Genomic DNA, 16,796 nt, shown 5'->3' with positions numbered 1-16,796 from the left:
CTATGCCTTTTCTATTATTCTCCAGATAACTGATCCTCACTCTACATATTTACTCCAGCCACTTCTAAGGTGAGGTTCTTGGTAAAGAAACAAGAACACAAAAGATCTGGCTCCTTTGTTCTCTTCTTTAACGATTCCTAGAATATCATGTACATTTGAGTCCTCTACGTTTATTGTGAGGTCAGCCAGATGGTACAAGAGGGCTCTGTAGTTAGAACACTTAAGTCCAGTCCAGGTTTTCCATTCTCATCTTAAGAAAGCACTGCTATTCCACTGTTTACCTATTGCTGTTGATTAAATGATACTATTTCTTAATCTATTTGGTCTTTTTTAGGACTTCCTATAAATTCTGCTGTTCTTTCCTATTTGGTTCTTGCCTGGTTCATAGAAAGCGAGGTATAACACCACAGGCTCATAGATGTGTGCAGCTTCACTTTATGTTTAAAGCTTTTCTTTTCCATTTTCCCAAATACGAACCACTGTAACATACTAACATACTTAAAAATTTTATATGGTCTTAGACCAGATATTCCAATATTCTTCTCTGGAGAGCTGGTTAACCCACTCACCCATATTTAGATATATAAGGATTCTTCATACTTTAAGATGCAATAATTATGATTCTATGATGCTGACATTTGCTTTGTTAACATTGAAAGCAGAGCTTTTCAACTTCAAACAATAGCATAACAAGTTGCTGTAACAGTCACACTTATATGAATCTTTAAGCAGATGTGTATAACAGCCTTTTACAACTATTATTCTACTGGACAACCAAAGTTCATGTTCTGTTTCTCTAAAACAGTAAATTCTATACTTAATAGGAATTCTATACTTGATAGGAAAAAGTACTGCTTTTCAAGCTATCTTTACAATGTATCAATTCCTATTTTCCATATCTGTTAATTTTGTACCCAGCCACATCTCCAGTAACTAGCCATTAGTTCTCACTCTGCCATGGCCTCTGTGTTTCACCCTCTTGACCTTGCCCACTTAGTTCACTCTCACTGATGTAATCACATGAGCTTCATTGTAGTTACATTCGTCACAGTGCTTGTTGGAATTATCATCATTTCCACTGTACCTTAGTTCAACAAAACTGTATATGCCTTTGCAATTTGTTGTCTTCTTAATTTATTCATCAGAATAGAATGTGTTATTTCATCTGATTAATAAAGAGCCTAGTCAAAAATTGGTAGAAAGCTGTTCACTGGAATGAAATCTTAAGGAGAATTTTATAAATTCGTGGTCTTTCAGGGACTTTGACTCCACAGGTTCAAAATTTGTTAATATCAACTTAGTCTTTCAAAGCAATTTACTACAACAATAGCTATAAATTATGTATGGTGTATACTTATGTATGCATTGAATTTAAATGTTAAATTTACAGAATCATGATATTTCTAGAGAAATATTGAAACTGGTATATATTCACCAGTTCACCGACTTTCAGATATAATTTAAAATATTCTTTTGTTGTAGATAAAGCATTTTTTGTCTCTAAAGTGACTATAGTTTACTATGACTATATCTTCCTCTATTTTACCATTTATATGTTCATGGTATATACAAATAAATACTTGAAAGTTTTGCTTCAGGAAGTTGGCTGAATTCTGGATATATTGCTGAAATAAAGAGTTGAATGATTTCTATCTTGTCATTGCTGTTTATGGCATAAAGCATAAAATGCCACTCTCTAAAAGATATATTCATGTATTTTCAGGTTCAATCAAAAAGTGTAGAGTTTCAGGACTAGGAATAGAATACAGATTGTTCATTCTTGGTTATTTTTGGCTTTAAGTATATTGATCATTTTATCATTTTCTTGTTTTAAACTGCTTTAAACACAGCACAAATGTTATTCTCATCATGCCAGAAAAAGGTTTGGAATTGATTTCGAGTTTCCATCAATTTTACTCTTTGCTCCCTGTGAGAAGTTTTTCACTTGCTTCAATTTGGAAGGGTGGTTTTGTTCAACAGATACGAGATCACTTTTAGAGAGCCTTAGCTAGCCAAGAAAACTCAGATGTCCTACTTTCCAATCACATGTGGTTACTGTATCTAACTTTGGTACTTAGTATATTGTATATATGTTTATTTGTTTATTTGAAATAGGGAAGGAAAAAACAAGATGACTGTGAGAGGGTGGGTGGGGAAGAGGACAAAAATCAGTGTTTGAGAAGTTATGTACCCACTACCTGACAAATTTAACTGTAACTCCTCTATATATTACCCTGATAATAAAATACAACAAAAATTTAAAAAAAGAATAAAAATCATTGAATTTATTACCATGGACATTATTGAAATTAGTGAAAAATAATTCATATAAATGCGGTTTCAAGAACTTCCTCCCTGTTTCTTTTCATGTAAGTGTTTGACAAAAGCATGAATCTTCTAAGAAGCTGGCTTGACTGGTCCAGGTTGGAACTGTTTCAGTGTTTGGCCTACGGCGGCTGCTTAGGAATAATTTTGTATCATCCTTTCTATTTTCCTGGACCAAATAGGACACAGACACGTGGTGTGCAAAGGAAATCCAACCCCTTTAAATTCTATTTCTTTTGGTACTAGAGCCAAGACCAGTTCTCCTTTGGCCAAATGATCTTATCAAGATTTAACAAGAGTTATGCAGTAGTATCTGCAATCAGTGAGAAGCCATTAGATGAAGATCACACACACACACACACACACACACACACACACACACACGCACAGAAACGTGGCTATTTTGGCTTTCCAAAGCGTTTACACATACACATGAACATAGATCACGTGTGTGTGGTATGTGGTACACACTCTATAGATAGTATTTTGTTTTCTGGTATCAGGGTAGTACATGATCAAACTTATTTTGTTGATACTGAAAATGATATAACACTAAAAAGACTTCTGTGGCAATGATTCATTTTGGTGAATTCAAAAAGAAATAAACAAGTGGTTCATTCCACATTAAACCAGATACTGAAGATCTATTTTCAGTTGTTGCTGAAAATATTTTGGCTCCTATAAAGGCACCTTACTAACATAGCTGCTTTGCCCTCCCCAGCTGTGTCACAATTTAGAATCCGTAACATTGCAGCCAGGTCTCTAAACTAATTGGATGAAACAATTACCTTACATTATTAAGATTCCTTTGCAGAGTTAAATGAAAGGAGAGAGAGATCTGCACAGTTCAGAGAGCTTGAAAGATTTACCATGAATATAAGCCAAAACACTGTCGGTTTTCTACATTTACAGTACCAATCATTGCTAGCATAACTGCTAGGATTTAACTTCACACTTAAGAATATCAATGAATGTGGGGAGAAATTTAGATGGATAAACTTTATTTCCTACTCCATCCCTACTGCTCCCTTGCAGTTTTATGTTTCAGAACAAATGCTTCATGTTTTTCAAGAAGTGTCAGGAAATCGCTTCCTTCAACTGTTTAGGCCTAGGTTTGGATGCGTAGTAAGACACACCTTAAAACACAGAGCCCACAAACTAGGCTGGGACTTAATTTAAATACAGACTTAGGAGGAAGAGCTCCATCTACTGAATCAGTTAGATCATCATTTTGTACCCTATAGTTATCCCATTCACTGCTTGCAACCACTTAGGGCACTTGGAGAGTACAGCAAAGTTATAATCCTGAGCATCCACGCACACACAAATAGCTAGGAGTCTAATGTTCTTTTGGATATTTCCCAGGTAATTTAAGCCCCTTTACATTTGCCTCTCCCAATTTCTAAAGCTTTTTGTTTTAATATAAAATTAAAAAAAAATAGGATGCTTAGCTGTATGATCCTTCTCATGGAGGAAAGTAGAAAGTCATTATTATTGAAAGGAAAAGCCTTAGAATGTCAAAGGGAAAGCTACAAAAAGAAAATCTGTCTATCTGGCAGGGTGAGCACACCAGGAATAATGAAGAAAGAATTGCAGCCTATTTATTCCTCCTACCTTGTATCACTGCTGGAAAAGTCTGCAGCCACCCAGGGCCATCTCTTCTGGGTGTTTCCTGGTTGCACAGTGTTGTGGCATTGGGAACTTACTGTGGCTTCATAAGATGATGGGGATATGCTTCAGGAAGCCAAAAAAGTCACAAACAAAATTCGGGGTGGGGGACATGCCAAAAAGGTCCTACAAAACAGCTGATATTTTTGGAGAAGCTCTTGGCATTTTCTTACATATGCCACAATTTTCTCTGGTATTTTTTGTCTCTATGGATAGAAAAATGATCACACCATACTTATTGGTGTTTCAGGGTGGTTGATATTGAGAGCAAATGGATTCAGGAGATCGGGGTAAAAATTATATCTTTCACGTTTTGAAAGCTTTACAGGAGAGCACAGGTTAAAAGTTTCTTCAGAATGCTAGACATAAAAACCATGTAAAAGAAAAGATGGCCATGTTTTTTCTAGGTTAGGAAAGTAAGAAATTCTTTAACATATTATCAGATAGGGACAAAACAAGTTGTATTTATATAAACTTCAGTGCTGATATGGCTGCATTAATATAACATTTCTGAAAATATTTTATAAATTAAAAATAGTATTAGACAAATAAGCATTAATTAGCATATATATATTAAATAACTGAATGGAAGCAATAGTTTAATTTTAAAATTACACAAAAAATAATAGCATACAATAAATTAACAGAAGTTTTGCATTAATGGTTATCCTTTTACCTTTATGTAAAAATACAATTAATATAAATGTGAAGTAGCTTTCTGGCTCTCTCTATGAATTCTGGTATGAGTATATATGTATGTATTCGAATGCATATGTGCACACACATATATACACACATATAAGTACAAAGATATATATATATAGAGAGAGAAATGCATATATTTGTGTGAATATGCACAAAGTAGTATTGACTGACATTGAAAGACAGTCAACTAGAGCCTTCAGTTATCTCAAAGTGGATATTTTAAAAGTTAGCAATAATCTAGCAGTTTTCTTAGCCTTTCTTCCTTATTCATTACACATTTAATTTTCAGGTTTTATGTTAAAGCGCGCACGTGCACGCGCACACACACACACATACACAAATTAGAGAAGCTTTGCATATCATTAAGTATTTTATTAGAATCATTTTCATTTATCAGAATATTTAGAGCTTTAAAAACCCCAGCAAACTTGATTTTCTTCAAATCTTGCTAAGACAAGGTAAGGTCTAAGTCAAGAATAGCCATGAGAAATTTCACCTCAAAAGATAATTTGTTTGGATACTTATAATGGCCTAAAAAATGAGATAATCGCTACCATAACTGTAACAAAACAGCAAATGAAGAAGTACATTCTGGCCAGAGAAAAGATTTGCAAAGCCTGAGAGGGTCATCTCAGACCTGAGAAAGGTAACTAAGTGAGGAAACATCAAACAGAGTTAATGGAGATAAAGCATTCTGAAAAATAGAAAGTGTTAACAATCACTGACAGGAAAGAATATACTGTAACAATGATGACGATAACAAAACAAAACAACCAAGAACAACTGGAAACACGTATCTAGAGAAGTAACTATGAGTACTTATTAAACAAGAGAAGAACCTACTTCTTTGTCAATTTCCTTGGAAGATTGGCTTTAAAAAAAAAGCTTGCATAAAAGACACATGTGTGTCTTTCCTAGTATTATTACAGGCCCACCTAGATTTAGCTTTCGATTCCAGATGAGATCAGGCATGTTCAGACTAGCACATCTTTGCTCTGTAAGCTCAGAGCTGCTAGCATATCAGTGGCAAATTCTTGAGTCCTTAAATCTATGCACAAAAGATGCCCTTAAATATCTGCACATTTTCTGTGTCCGTCAAATAACTCATTGAGTTAAATATTCTTCTTAATTTACTCTGCTAGCTATATCCCGAAAAGTTAAGGCAGCCAACTCTTATAAGAAAGGAAAGTTGAATAGTACTTACCTAAGTATAATGTGCAAGCCTTACTGGGCAATGTATTTTTGCTCTATGATATTTAAAAGGATATCCAGGACTGAACTCAGCTTTCACCCTTTTTCCTTCTGGAAAACTAAGTAGCCTCACTGAAGGTGCCTCAGAGAAAGATCATACAAATCACCAGCTTTACCTGTGGCCATTCAGAAGACTGCACTTTGGTGAGTGTTTAAAACTATGAATAAAGTCAGAGACAGCGCATGCTCAGCAAGCAATTGAAAAATATTTATAACATTGTTGTTTCAAAAACAAATTTACTCAAACAAAGCAAAACTCACATTTCTTATCCATGCCAAGTTTAACGTTCTGAGACAAAGCTGTTTTGGAGTTTTCCGTTGGGGGAAAAAAGGCTTTCTAAAAAAAATTTTTTTTTGTTGAACTGAAAAATAGTTCTCTCCCTTTCCTTTTGGTTACTTTTAAAGGGGTGGAATATATTTCTCTCCAAGTTTCAACAAAATTCACCTCTGGCTATGAGAAGGCATTACGAATGTTAAGGTCTGTAAAAAAATAATTTCAGACCAAGTAACCAGAAACTAAAAAATAGGGCTTAAAAGAATGCAATGGTCAGCTGACCCTCCAGGCAGTCTTGTATATTGTTATACAAAACTGTATCTGCATGTAAATATAATAGATTATGTTATACACATAGGTAAGAGGCGTGTGTTTCCAGCCATCTGTGTAACTAGAAAATTTATGCTCTTCTCTTGCTGACTAAAATCTGAACTCTTCAAAACAAAAAAGAAATTGCATCAACATTCCTTTTTTGAGAAACCTAGTAACAATTGTTTTTCACAGCAAGCATAGAAAGGCAATCACAAACTGGTTAAGATTTTGAAATACACAAAATAAAAATTTTGTTAAGTACGATTTTTTTTCAAAGTACTAACTGCAGCAGAAACACCCGTGTCATCATTCCTGTCTGAGAATTTCTCTTTTCTTCGTTGAATACCCAAAAGATTTCATTTGACCATCTATCACCAAATCCTGAACGGTCCACAGATCTTACAGATCTGATTGAAATCTCTTACTTAAATCTTCACTCTCTGAATAAATTTCAGCTCCACTTTCCAGGGTGTTCATCTGGGCTCACAGAAACTCTAGCCACATCGTCTACTATCTCTGATATTTTCAAGCTCATTAAAGGGTACCAAGAAAAAAAGAAAAAAAATCAAGGCTTAAAAAAAAAGTTTATTAAAGTGAAACTATGAGTACAGATTTGAAGAAGTTGCCTCAACTTTTATTTCACTCTCATCTCAGCACAGGTGTTTCCTAACTTACACTGCTGTGCATGTTGATGAGAAGAGGGTTAAATTAAGGTAAGGGAGTGGGCTAAGGGGCCCGCCAGCAAGCATTCAGGCAGTGCAGCCTCATGTGCTAATGGATGTGTTTCAAAACAGAACTCTCCCCCTCCCCTTAAAAAAAAAAGCCTCGAATGAGATTTCTTTTTGGCAAATGATTAAACCAGTATACTGAAATAATTAAAGCTTTGTCCTTCAATAAAGCATCAGATCAACAGAACAAAAACAAAGATAAAAATTGCACACACATATGCATGCGTGCACACATACACTGACACACACACACACACACACACACAGATACACTAAACTAGCGGATGAGGGGAGAAGGAAATTAAATAGAACAAAACAAACAGAGTCCTAACAGGCCATTCTCCAAAAAGGAATCTAAATAAAAAGTCATATGATATCTGATAGTGCAGGACACGTCGCCAAGAACTGGAGCGGATTGCCTCCAGGAAGAAAGGGCCAGTGTATTCCAGCTCAAAGAGCTTTTCTTTCCTCCTCCTCTATTTTTTTTCTCTTTTCTCCTCGACTGTGAATGTGTTACTCTCAGGTCAGATCCACGAAGAATCCCAGAATGACAGCTATCACCTTTCACTGTATTCTTGGCAGCACAACTAACTGATGAAGTTGCCTGAGTTGGATCGAGGACAGCTACTGCAGTTCGCAGCAAGAGCCTCTGCTCCTGTCCCTCTACCACTCTCAAAACAGCCGAGGTCACAGCTAAACAGACCAAAAAATGTAAAAAGAAGAAATGAAAACCAAAAAACAAAAATTGAGGCACAACAGCCACAGTAACACAAGTGTCCAGGAAAGGGGGCAGGGAATAACCCCGTGAGCCAAAAGAAAAACACCCTCTTGCCTTCATATAAAACTTTTGAAGCATCGAGTTTTTCCTTTTATTTTGATGGCTGACTTTCTTTTTAAAGGCGGTTTGCTCCGTAAGCACCATTACAATATTATGGAAGCCTGAAGGCAATTTAAGAATTTTCCTCAAGAAACCAGGTAGCTGTAACAAGTGACTAACCCCAAATTTGGGATTTGTCAAAACTTCCCCTAGATCTAGCTGCTTTCAGAGAGTTCAAGTGTAGGCACTGGCCACCTAGTACTTGTTTCTTCTTGAAGGGTCATTTATGAGGGAACATACATGGCAAGTCTTCCCAAAAAAGACTCCCTGTCACCAAGTTACTTCAAGCACAGGCACTCATACCTCCCCGGGAGGAGGGTTCACTGATGAAAGCTTCCCTTCTGACTGGATAGGCACTGTACCCTTAAGAAACACTGATACAAGTGTGTTACATTAATATAGAAAAATGTATACACCTAGAGTTACTCTCAGTTTTCCTCCCCAGGGATCATGAGTAGATTATATTTTCAGTGAATGGGGGGAAAAGAGAAGAAAAGTGTCTCTGATTCTTGAAACAACTGTTGTAGCAGCTTCCCACTTAGCCAAATAGTTACCTGCACTTAGATGTTGTATGTTACAAACATTAAAGGATTTTGGTGCTGCTTATGGATTTTTCTCCTTGCTCATTTTAGTGTTTACCTCAAAAAGATTTCTAACTGACAATCAATATGGAAATGCATCAAAAAGACAACTTTTAGAAAGAAAGCTTCTCCTTGGGTTTGTAATTTGAGAAAATGAGTATAAAAATATAAATGTATGGCATGTACAAGAGATAAAATTGTTTACTACATTTTATACATACAGATCACATCCTAATTTCTTTTGTTGGAGCATTAAAATGGAAAATGATAAGCATTCTATAATGTTTGCAGCTAACACAAATTCACAGCGCAAATATACATACATAAGCAATAAAATCAATGGAGAATACAAAGCTATGTGACCATCAGAATTGCTGAAAAATCTCCGTCTAGACTATATTTTTCTTGAACTACTATATCATAGATGCTCTCTCTGGGGGGGTTGCCATTTATGTAATAGAAACTAAACACGAAACACACATACCTACTCTCTTATACCTTTTTCTTAATTACTGACAAGTGACACAAGTGGTACCTTTAAAAGAGATGAATGCAAAAACTTGTGAGACTGAAGGAAGCGATGTACCCCACAGGTATTCTGAGAGCCCAAATTTCATAATTAACTTTTTACCCAGGAGGCAGAAGTAGAAGATGCTCTTGCCTCTAAATGGATGATCTGGTGGACTCTGGTTCCTTACTCCACAAGATTTTGGGGACTCAGAAAGGGTAAAGAGATGATGAGAGAAGATGTATCCTGAACAAGTTTTGTTGTGAGTAGGAAAGAAATGGCACAGAGTGAACATAAGAACAGTTGGATTTAGAATGATTAAAAGAGGAGAAAAGAGCAACACATTCAACTTCATTAGTCTTTCCTTTTAATTTTTTCATGAATATACGTTAGGGTGATGGGATGAAAGATAGCTAGCTTTCTTTTGAATGTCTTTGTGCCTTTATAGAGTGAATGTTCTGTTCCTGTCTCTTTCTTTTTAAGCGAAAAACTAATAAAAATAGAAAAACATATATCAGACATTAAGCTCACTCCCCCCCCCCTTTCCCTTTGTAAAGAACTCTTTGTTCTCTAGTGAAAATGCTGAAAAAATCCCCGGGCAGCTACTCCCTGAAACAAGTGCAAAACACTTAGAGGCTTTTGGGCTGGCTGAGAGCCAGCAACCCTCCCGCTGTCTGGTTAGAAGAGGAAAAAAGAAGAGAGAGGGAGAGAGGGGAAGAGAGATGGAGGGGGGGAGAGAGTGAAAGAGAGAGAGATAGACAGACAGAGAGAGAAGAGGAAGAGAGAGAGAAGAGGAAGAGAGGAGAGAGAAAGAGAGAGGTAGAGAGAGAAATTGGATCTTCCTATAATAGATATAGGAAACAGCATTTTTTTCTTTTTCCTTTTTTTTTTTTTTTTTCAAAACTGGCGGTCAAGCGTTAAGTAACTCCCGTCTAAATCCACCTGCTAGCAATGAACTTGGGTAGCCCCCAGGGGTGCACAAAGACAGAGAAGACAGTCACATACTCCATACTCTTTCCCACCCCCCGTGTACTGCTTCCATTCTTCCTGCTCCCGTACACAAATGCCCACAGCTTCTCACACCGCCCCTCTTACCCCCCAACAACAAACACAGCAAAATACATGCTCCCTCAGTCTCCTTAAAAAAAAAAAAGGCTTTTCCATCTCGGTTGCGACACAGTGATAAGGGGTAGCGAACATCTCATACCTGGTGTGAATGCTAATCAGTCAGGAGTTCTCCTTTTCCCAAGACAGGGAACTGTTTCCTTCCAAATTTATTAGAACCTCCTCCACTGCCTCTTTGAAAAACCTTCTTTGTCACCCTCTCCCAAGTCCCGATACTTCTTTAAAAAAAAAATGGCTTCGGAGCTCCTTCTATTCTTGATATTGATTCTCTCTCTCTCCCCCCACCCCTCCTCCTCTCTCCTGTCTGTGTCTCTTCTGAGTGGTCTATTGATAAGTCCCTGGAGGCACTGGGTCAGCCTGCCCGTAGGAAACCAGACACAATGCACAAATCTCCGAGTGCCATTCTGCCATCAGCAAGCAGACCACGTTTAGGAGAGAGAGAGAGAGAGGGAAAAAAACAGTAGAGCAAGAGACAGAGAGAGAGAGAGAGAGAGAGAGAGAGAGAGAGAGAGAGAGAGAGAGAGAGAGAGAGAGAGAGAGAGAGAGAGAGAGAGAGAGAGAGACCAATCGAGGGAGGGAGAGAGGGAGAGGAAGGGGGGGAGAGGAGAGAGAGAGAGAGAGAGAGGGAGAGAGAGACACACACACACACGGAAAGAGAGAGTGAGAAAAAGACTGATTGGAACAGGAGGGAGGGAGAAAGGGAGAGGAAGAGGGGGAGAGGAGAGAGAGAGAGAGAGAGAGAGAGAGAGAGAGAGAGAGAGAGAGAGAGAGAGAGAGAGAGAGAGAGAGAGAGAGAGAGAGAGAGAGAGCGCTAGAGGGAGAGCGACACTGCCAGTCAGGTTAATCATCCCTACTTTAATTAGCTGTTCGGCTTAGACATAAAACAATTGAATTTGAATGATCTGTCAGCAGGCTCGGCTGAACCAAAGGGGAAAAGCGAATATTACAAAAAGACTGTTGGTGTGTTCTGATAAGCAATACTGCTCGTACTGACAAATCCTCAAAGGGGGAACTATTAAAACTTACAACTAAACAAAAAGTACAAACACAAATGGCACTAGATAGAGGTGTTTAAAAAATAGGAGTTTTTCTCCTCGAGTTTTATGAACCATAGATATTTATGTGCAGGTGCCAGAATACTAGGGGTTGGAGTATAATGTGTGAAAGTTTATTAACGATGGTCTAGGAGTGTAGCAGACAGATGCTGCAGAGAACAAGACAGGTACAGTTGGATGCCGAATCTAGATCTTGGAGAGAGATAGATGCTGGAAAAAGCAGCACAGTGGCAAGAGATCAGCAGAGACAAAGTCAGTGGGCAGACAGGCAGACAGATTTCAGGCACGGCACGATCCTGTCTAAAAAGGCAAAAGTTCTGATGCAATAATAGGTGCAAAACAATCCATCCATCCTGGTCTCCTGGGTGCACTCCCAGGTACAGTTAAAATGGATTAATCTTTGTGACAAACAGAGCTGGCAAAGCAGACGATGGCAGATACTGTAGGCGATTTGCAGACCCAGAGAATACAGAGCTGCAAAAGCCCCTGAGATCAATCTCTCCCACCTCTAACTCAGCAGACAAGGAAACTGAGGCCCAGAGACTCAGAGCAATAAATCATAAAGGCAATAGCAATGTTAACATTAGAACCCAGGGCTCCAGGAATCCACTAGGCAGTTTGATATTGCAACTAGCCTTCTGTATTCTTTAATGAATCTGGCCCAACAGGTATAGAAGTCACCCCCCGCCCCTCCAGAACAACAAGATTCCTCCATTTCTTCAACATGTTTAAATAGCTAAGTAGGGGTAATTCTGAGTCCAGCTTGAATGCTAGAGGTAAAACACGCATACCCTTAATTGATTATCAACATAAAGAAGAAAAATATAACACTGGAAATATCTTTTCAGCAAGGGCCGTGTGTGTCACATTTCTAGGCTACTGGGTTAATCTACAAACACCTCACCCAGAGTTCACAATTTGCTCATGAACAGTGTCTGAAACCTATCACCCCGGAAGAGGAAGTGTCTCCCCTATATAGCACATTTCAAAACTATAGGCTCACTATGGGTGAAAGAGATTTGAGTCTTTCAGTTCATCATGCAGTTTCAAATCACCAGAAGATGTTTCTACCTGAGAGATTAGCCATGGGCAACTTTTCTGATATATTTAATATGAAAAGGAGCTAATAAAGATAGAAAGAGGCAAGTGCATTATCTGCCCACAGATTTGACGTTATCTTTTGGGGGGAGACCTAAGAATTTTTTCAGTAAGGCACTTCGTCTTGACAACAGGTAATTGAGAGAACGTTTTTTTGTTGTTGTTTTTGTTTTTCCATTACGAAGGAAAGAGGTGCTTATAAAAAGAACATTGCCATCAGAAGTTATTGCTGAGATGAACTGTCTTGTCCTGAAACAAGAATCATGGTGCTTAAAAAAGCAAAATCTCTCTGTCAGTCATGCTTCAGTAAGGACATCGCTGCTTGGGTTAAAGAAGAAAACTGAAAGGAGTGTCAGGCACCTGGAAACCCGCTCAAAGGCAAGTCATCTAAGAGAAGTCCCAGCCAAAGTAATTTAGTCTGTTTGCACACCATCCTCTTTAACAATGGCTGCTTTGACATGCCCAAAACACATGGTCATCATTTTGGAGGTGGGAGGAGAGAAAGCAGGGATTTTGACACTGGCAGATCATCCTGCAAGTCTCAAAGTACCTGACAGACAAGAGCCCAGAACAGGACAGCAAAGTGCTTCTAAAGCTTTTGCTGGTGTGCTGAGCAAAAGAGCATGGGCCTTAGAGCAAACATCTTTTATAATGTTGTAGGCATCATAGCTACTCCAAGAGCCTCAGTTTCCCTATCTGTGAAATATGATGCTATGGGGCCCATAAAGCTGTTTTGAGGATGACATTAGTTAATGAGTATACTGTACATAGCTAGATATTACCTGGTAGTTTTCAAGGAAGTGTTAATGTGAGGGTATAAATAAATAAGATTGCAAATTATAAACGTGCCATGTGTTATATCCATATGACATAAAAGCATATAGCAAAGCAGGAATCTAATATTCAGATTTCCACTAGAAAGGGATGGTAGCAGAGACAATAAAGTTTAAAACCCTAACTTTCTAGAATCTAAATTTACAGGATGGTAGGTCACCCGAACAATGACCTTCTAATGATCCCAAATATAACAATATTTCCTAACTCATGATGACAAGATACTGCTGATTACTTTAATTGTTCTAAGCCCTCTCCTAAATGTTTCATGCTTTTTGATACACATGAATGTCATAGCAACACTATGAATAAGGTCCCACTGCTAAGAGGGAAGGAAAGTGATTTCCGTTGGGTGATGAGACTTGTGTGAGGTCACACAGCTAGTCAGACATGGAGCTGGAGCCTCACTGCAAGCAATCTAACCCGAAGCCTGCATCCTCAGACATGTGCTCTCCAGGCACACAGTAAGTGCTCAGTTAATGTGTCAACAGAAGGAGAAATGTATAAAATGGTAGGTTATTTTTAAAAATTTCCCTAGAAGTAAGCAAACATCTCAGAATCATTTGAGATAACCTTGCAGGTGGATGATATGACCTCTGCCTCTTCTGCAGTTTACTTCAGATGCAGCCCTTCCTCAGAAAGCAGGGTGAGCACATCCCTCCCGTCCTGGTGTTGCAAATGGATGAGGTGAGGATGGCTGACCAGGACCACCCAGGGAATGGTAATATCTGACGGCATTTGCAGCACTTTGAGGGTAGCCTTAGCACACGGGTTATTAATTGGCTTAATTCCACTTCGGATAATTACATTGTGTCTCTTTAATTTTTCCCCGACTCCGCTATTCTTCACTTCTTGTCACACACGTGCTCTTTTAAAAAGCATATGAATACACACAAACACAGAGTTCCATTTCAGGTTTGGCTAATCACTTAGGGTACTCCAGCGCCCCCACCCAAAAAAAAAAAACGACCAGTGTAGAGTAACTATGTAACGAATGAATGGGAAACGGAGTGAAAGTCATTGCAAAATAAAGATAACTAGTTGAAGCTCAGCTTTTTATTTGGCACTGAAATAAATAATTTTGAAACCATTTCCTTGGTGACAAGATTCCAGTCATATTTTTTCTCCTCACCGGCAGGTATTTCAAAAACTGATGACCTGCATATACTAAACTAATTTCCTTACACTATATAATTCCAGCTTAAAAAGAAACCCACTAGCAGTGCCCAGGCCCAGAGTTCAAGCCCCATGACCCACAAAAAAAAAACAGAAACCCACCGAAACTCTATTTTTAAGAGCAGAATATTAGACAATCCTAAATGGTATAGTGTTTTGAATTCATGGGTTCTTTTTGTTTTTAAAAACAAATCTTCGAACATCGAAAAGTCTTCAAATTGTTGAAAAAAAATATAAAGGTACCTAGTTGAATAAACAGAGTCTTTGACAGTCACAAACAGACACAATTCTCTTCTTTCCCCTAAGTGTGTGTGTGTGAGTGTGTGCATATATATACATATATATATATATATATTTGGTCTAACAAGTATTTGCTATGTCTAGACAATGCTACAGAAACTTCCCATGTTAATCATAGGGCACACAGGTAGACATACACATAGCACAGTATAGTTTATTGTTATAAGTTTGTATGAATAAATCACGAAACATAAGAATAAAGGGTTAATTTTTTTTTTTTGCCAGTCCTGGGCTTGGGCTCAGGGCCTGAGCACTGTCCTTGGACTTTCTCAAGGCTTAGCACTCTACCACTTGAGCCTCAGCACCACTTCCAGCTTTTATCTATATATGTGGTACTGAGGAATCGAACCCAGGTCTTCGTGCAGGCTAGGCAAGCACTCTACCACTAGGCCAAACTCCCGGCCTAAAGGGTTAATTTTTATTTACTATGCATGAGTGTTTTCAGACCTTTGCTTCCTTAGCTTTTAGTTCAAAATTCCATGCATACTCTGCACACAATAATAAATGCCATAATTCAATGTATGCCATAATTTGATTTACTTTCAAGCACCTTTCTTGGTTCAGCTCTCAAAAGCCTTCCTTCCTATAAACTTCCTCCAAATTATTAGTTTTTGGTTCTCTGTAAATCATCATTTAAAGTTGGCCTTTGCATTTATAGTTGGCCTTAATATTGTGGAAGAAATTTTGTATCAAATCAACCTTATTTTCTTTTGTGAATTAGTGGTCAATTTGCATGATCTTATTTGAGGAAAAGCCAAAATAAATTTTTAAAAAATCTCTTTTCAACTTCTTTGATCCTGGTAATAATGACAGTTGTCACTCAGTGACTGCCCTCTGGTTTGTTTCTTTGGAGCTCTTTCAGGAACAAGGTGTTTTCATTTTTCTTGGAGTATTTAATGCATTTTCTAATATGAGCTCTGCTCATATTCGTAGATGATATCCTATAAAAGCTGAGACAACAAATGTCATTTTTAGCTATGAATACACAAATAGAAATTTTTTTCATGCATTTCCAGCATATAAAATGGGTATGCAGATTATCATGACTAGTAATTTGATGTGTTGCTAATACTAGATTATACTTAAGAACTAGCAAACAATAAGTGTCAGTTATTTTTTACATCACTTTTTTACCTAATTTTTTAAAATCATTTTCCAATGAATTTTGAATTCAAAGGGAAAATTGGTTAGGATTTGTCCTGAAGATTAGAAATCCTAAGTATGCTCTTGCGGTTAACATGTCATCTAGAAATAGCCTAGTAGATTTTATAGAAGCAGAAGGTATTTTAGAAGAGATCCTGACTCTCTCCGTATATGGGGGGAAGATATAAACATCACAGGTGATTTCATCATCTTCAGGTCAAACAACTAGTGAGATGTATTAATATTAGTACCCACGTCACTGTGCCTGGTGTGACTCTGTGCAAGGTGGCTTTCACATTCTTTCTGTTCATAATCCTGATCGCCTCTCCCCATTTTGTATATTGCTTCAGCTATACTCTAAAAAAGGGTGTGTTAAATTCTCTTGCTAAGAAAGGTTTCTCCATGACTAATGTACTCATATAAACATACTACAAAGGAACTGTGGTCTCCTATCTCCTAATTTCCAAAACCTATTTACACTACCTTACATGGCAAAGGGATATTGTGAATATGATTAAATTCAAATTACTAACAAGGGAATATTATTGCTCATTTTCTAGGGAGGCTTTGTAATTTTGAGAGTTCTTGTAAGAAGGAAGAGTAAGGATTAACATTTGTTGGCAATGTGCTGGCACCCTAAGAAGGTGAGTTGTGTGAGGAAGGTGACTCTAGCCAGCATGCAGAAGCTTTCAGAAGATGGAAAACTATAAGAAAATAGATTCTGTCTTTGAACCTCCTAATGGGACCAGCCTTACCAATACTTTAACTTTAGGACAGTAAACTGATTTCACATTTCTGGCCTTTGAAACCATGGGAAAATAAACATTCATGGATTT

At 37.7% G+C, this 16,796-nt stretch overlaps 1 protein-coding gene across 8 annotated transcripts in view; it reads right to left on the bottom strand.

Annotated features, from left to right (window-relative positions):
- Window positions 1-16,796, bottom strand: part of Zbtb20 (zinc finger and BTB domain containing 20) — a 703,280-nt gene that overhangs the window by 109,848 nt on the left and 576,636 nt on the right. Inside the window, exon 1 of one of the 8 annotated variants that reach the window (XM_090346090.1) lies at window positions 10,437-10,832. The exons of the other annotated variants lie outside the window; for them this stretch is intronic. The gene's annotated coding sequence lies outside the window, so the exon portion shown is untranslated. Of the gene's footprint in view, window positions 1-10,436; window positions 10,833-16,796 lie in introns of those variants that run through there. 8 annotated transcript variants of the gene reach the window in all.

Source organism: Megascapheus bottae, chromosome 1, assembly GCF_031878675.1.
Source record: "Megascapheus bottae isolate mThoBot1 chromosome 1, mThoBot2.hap1, whole genome shotgun sequence".
Taxonomy (NCBI): Eukaryota; Metazoa; Chordata; class Mammalia; order Rodentia; family Geomyidae; genus Megascapheus; species Megascapheus bottae.
Note: the sequence above shows the minus strand (reverse complement) of the source record. Positions and strands in the feature narration are given on the sequence as shown.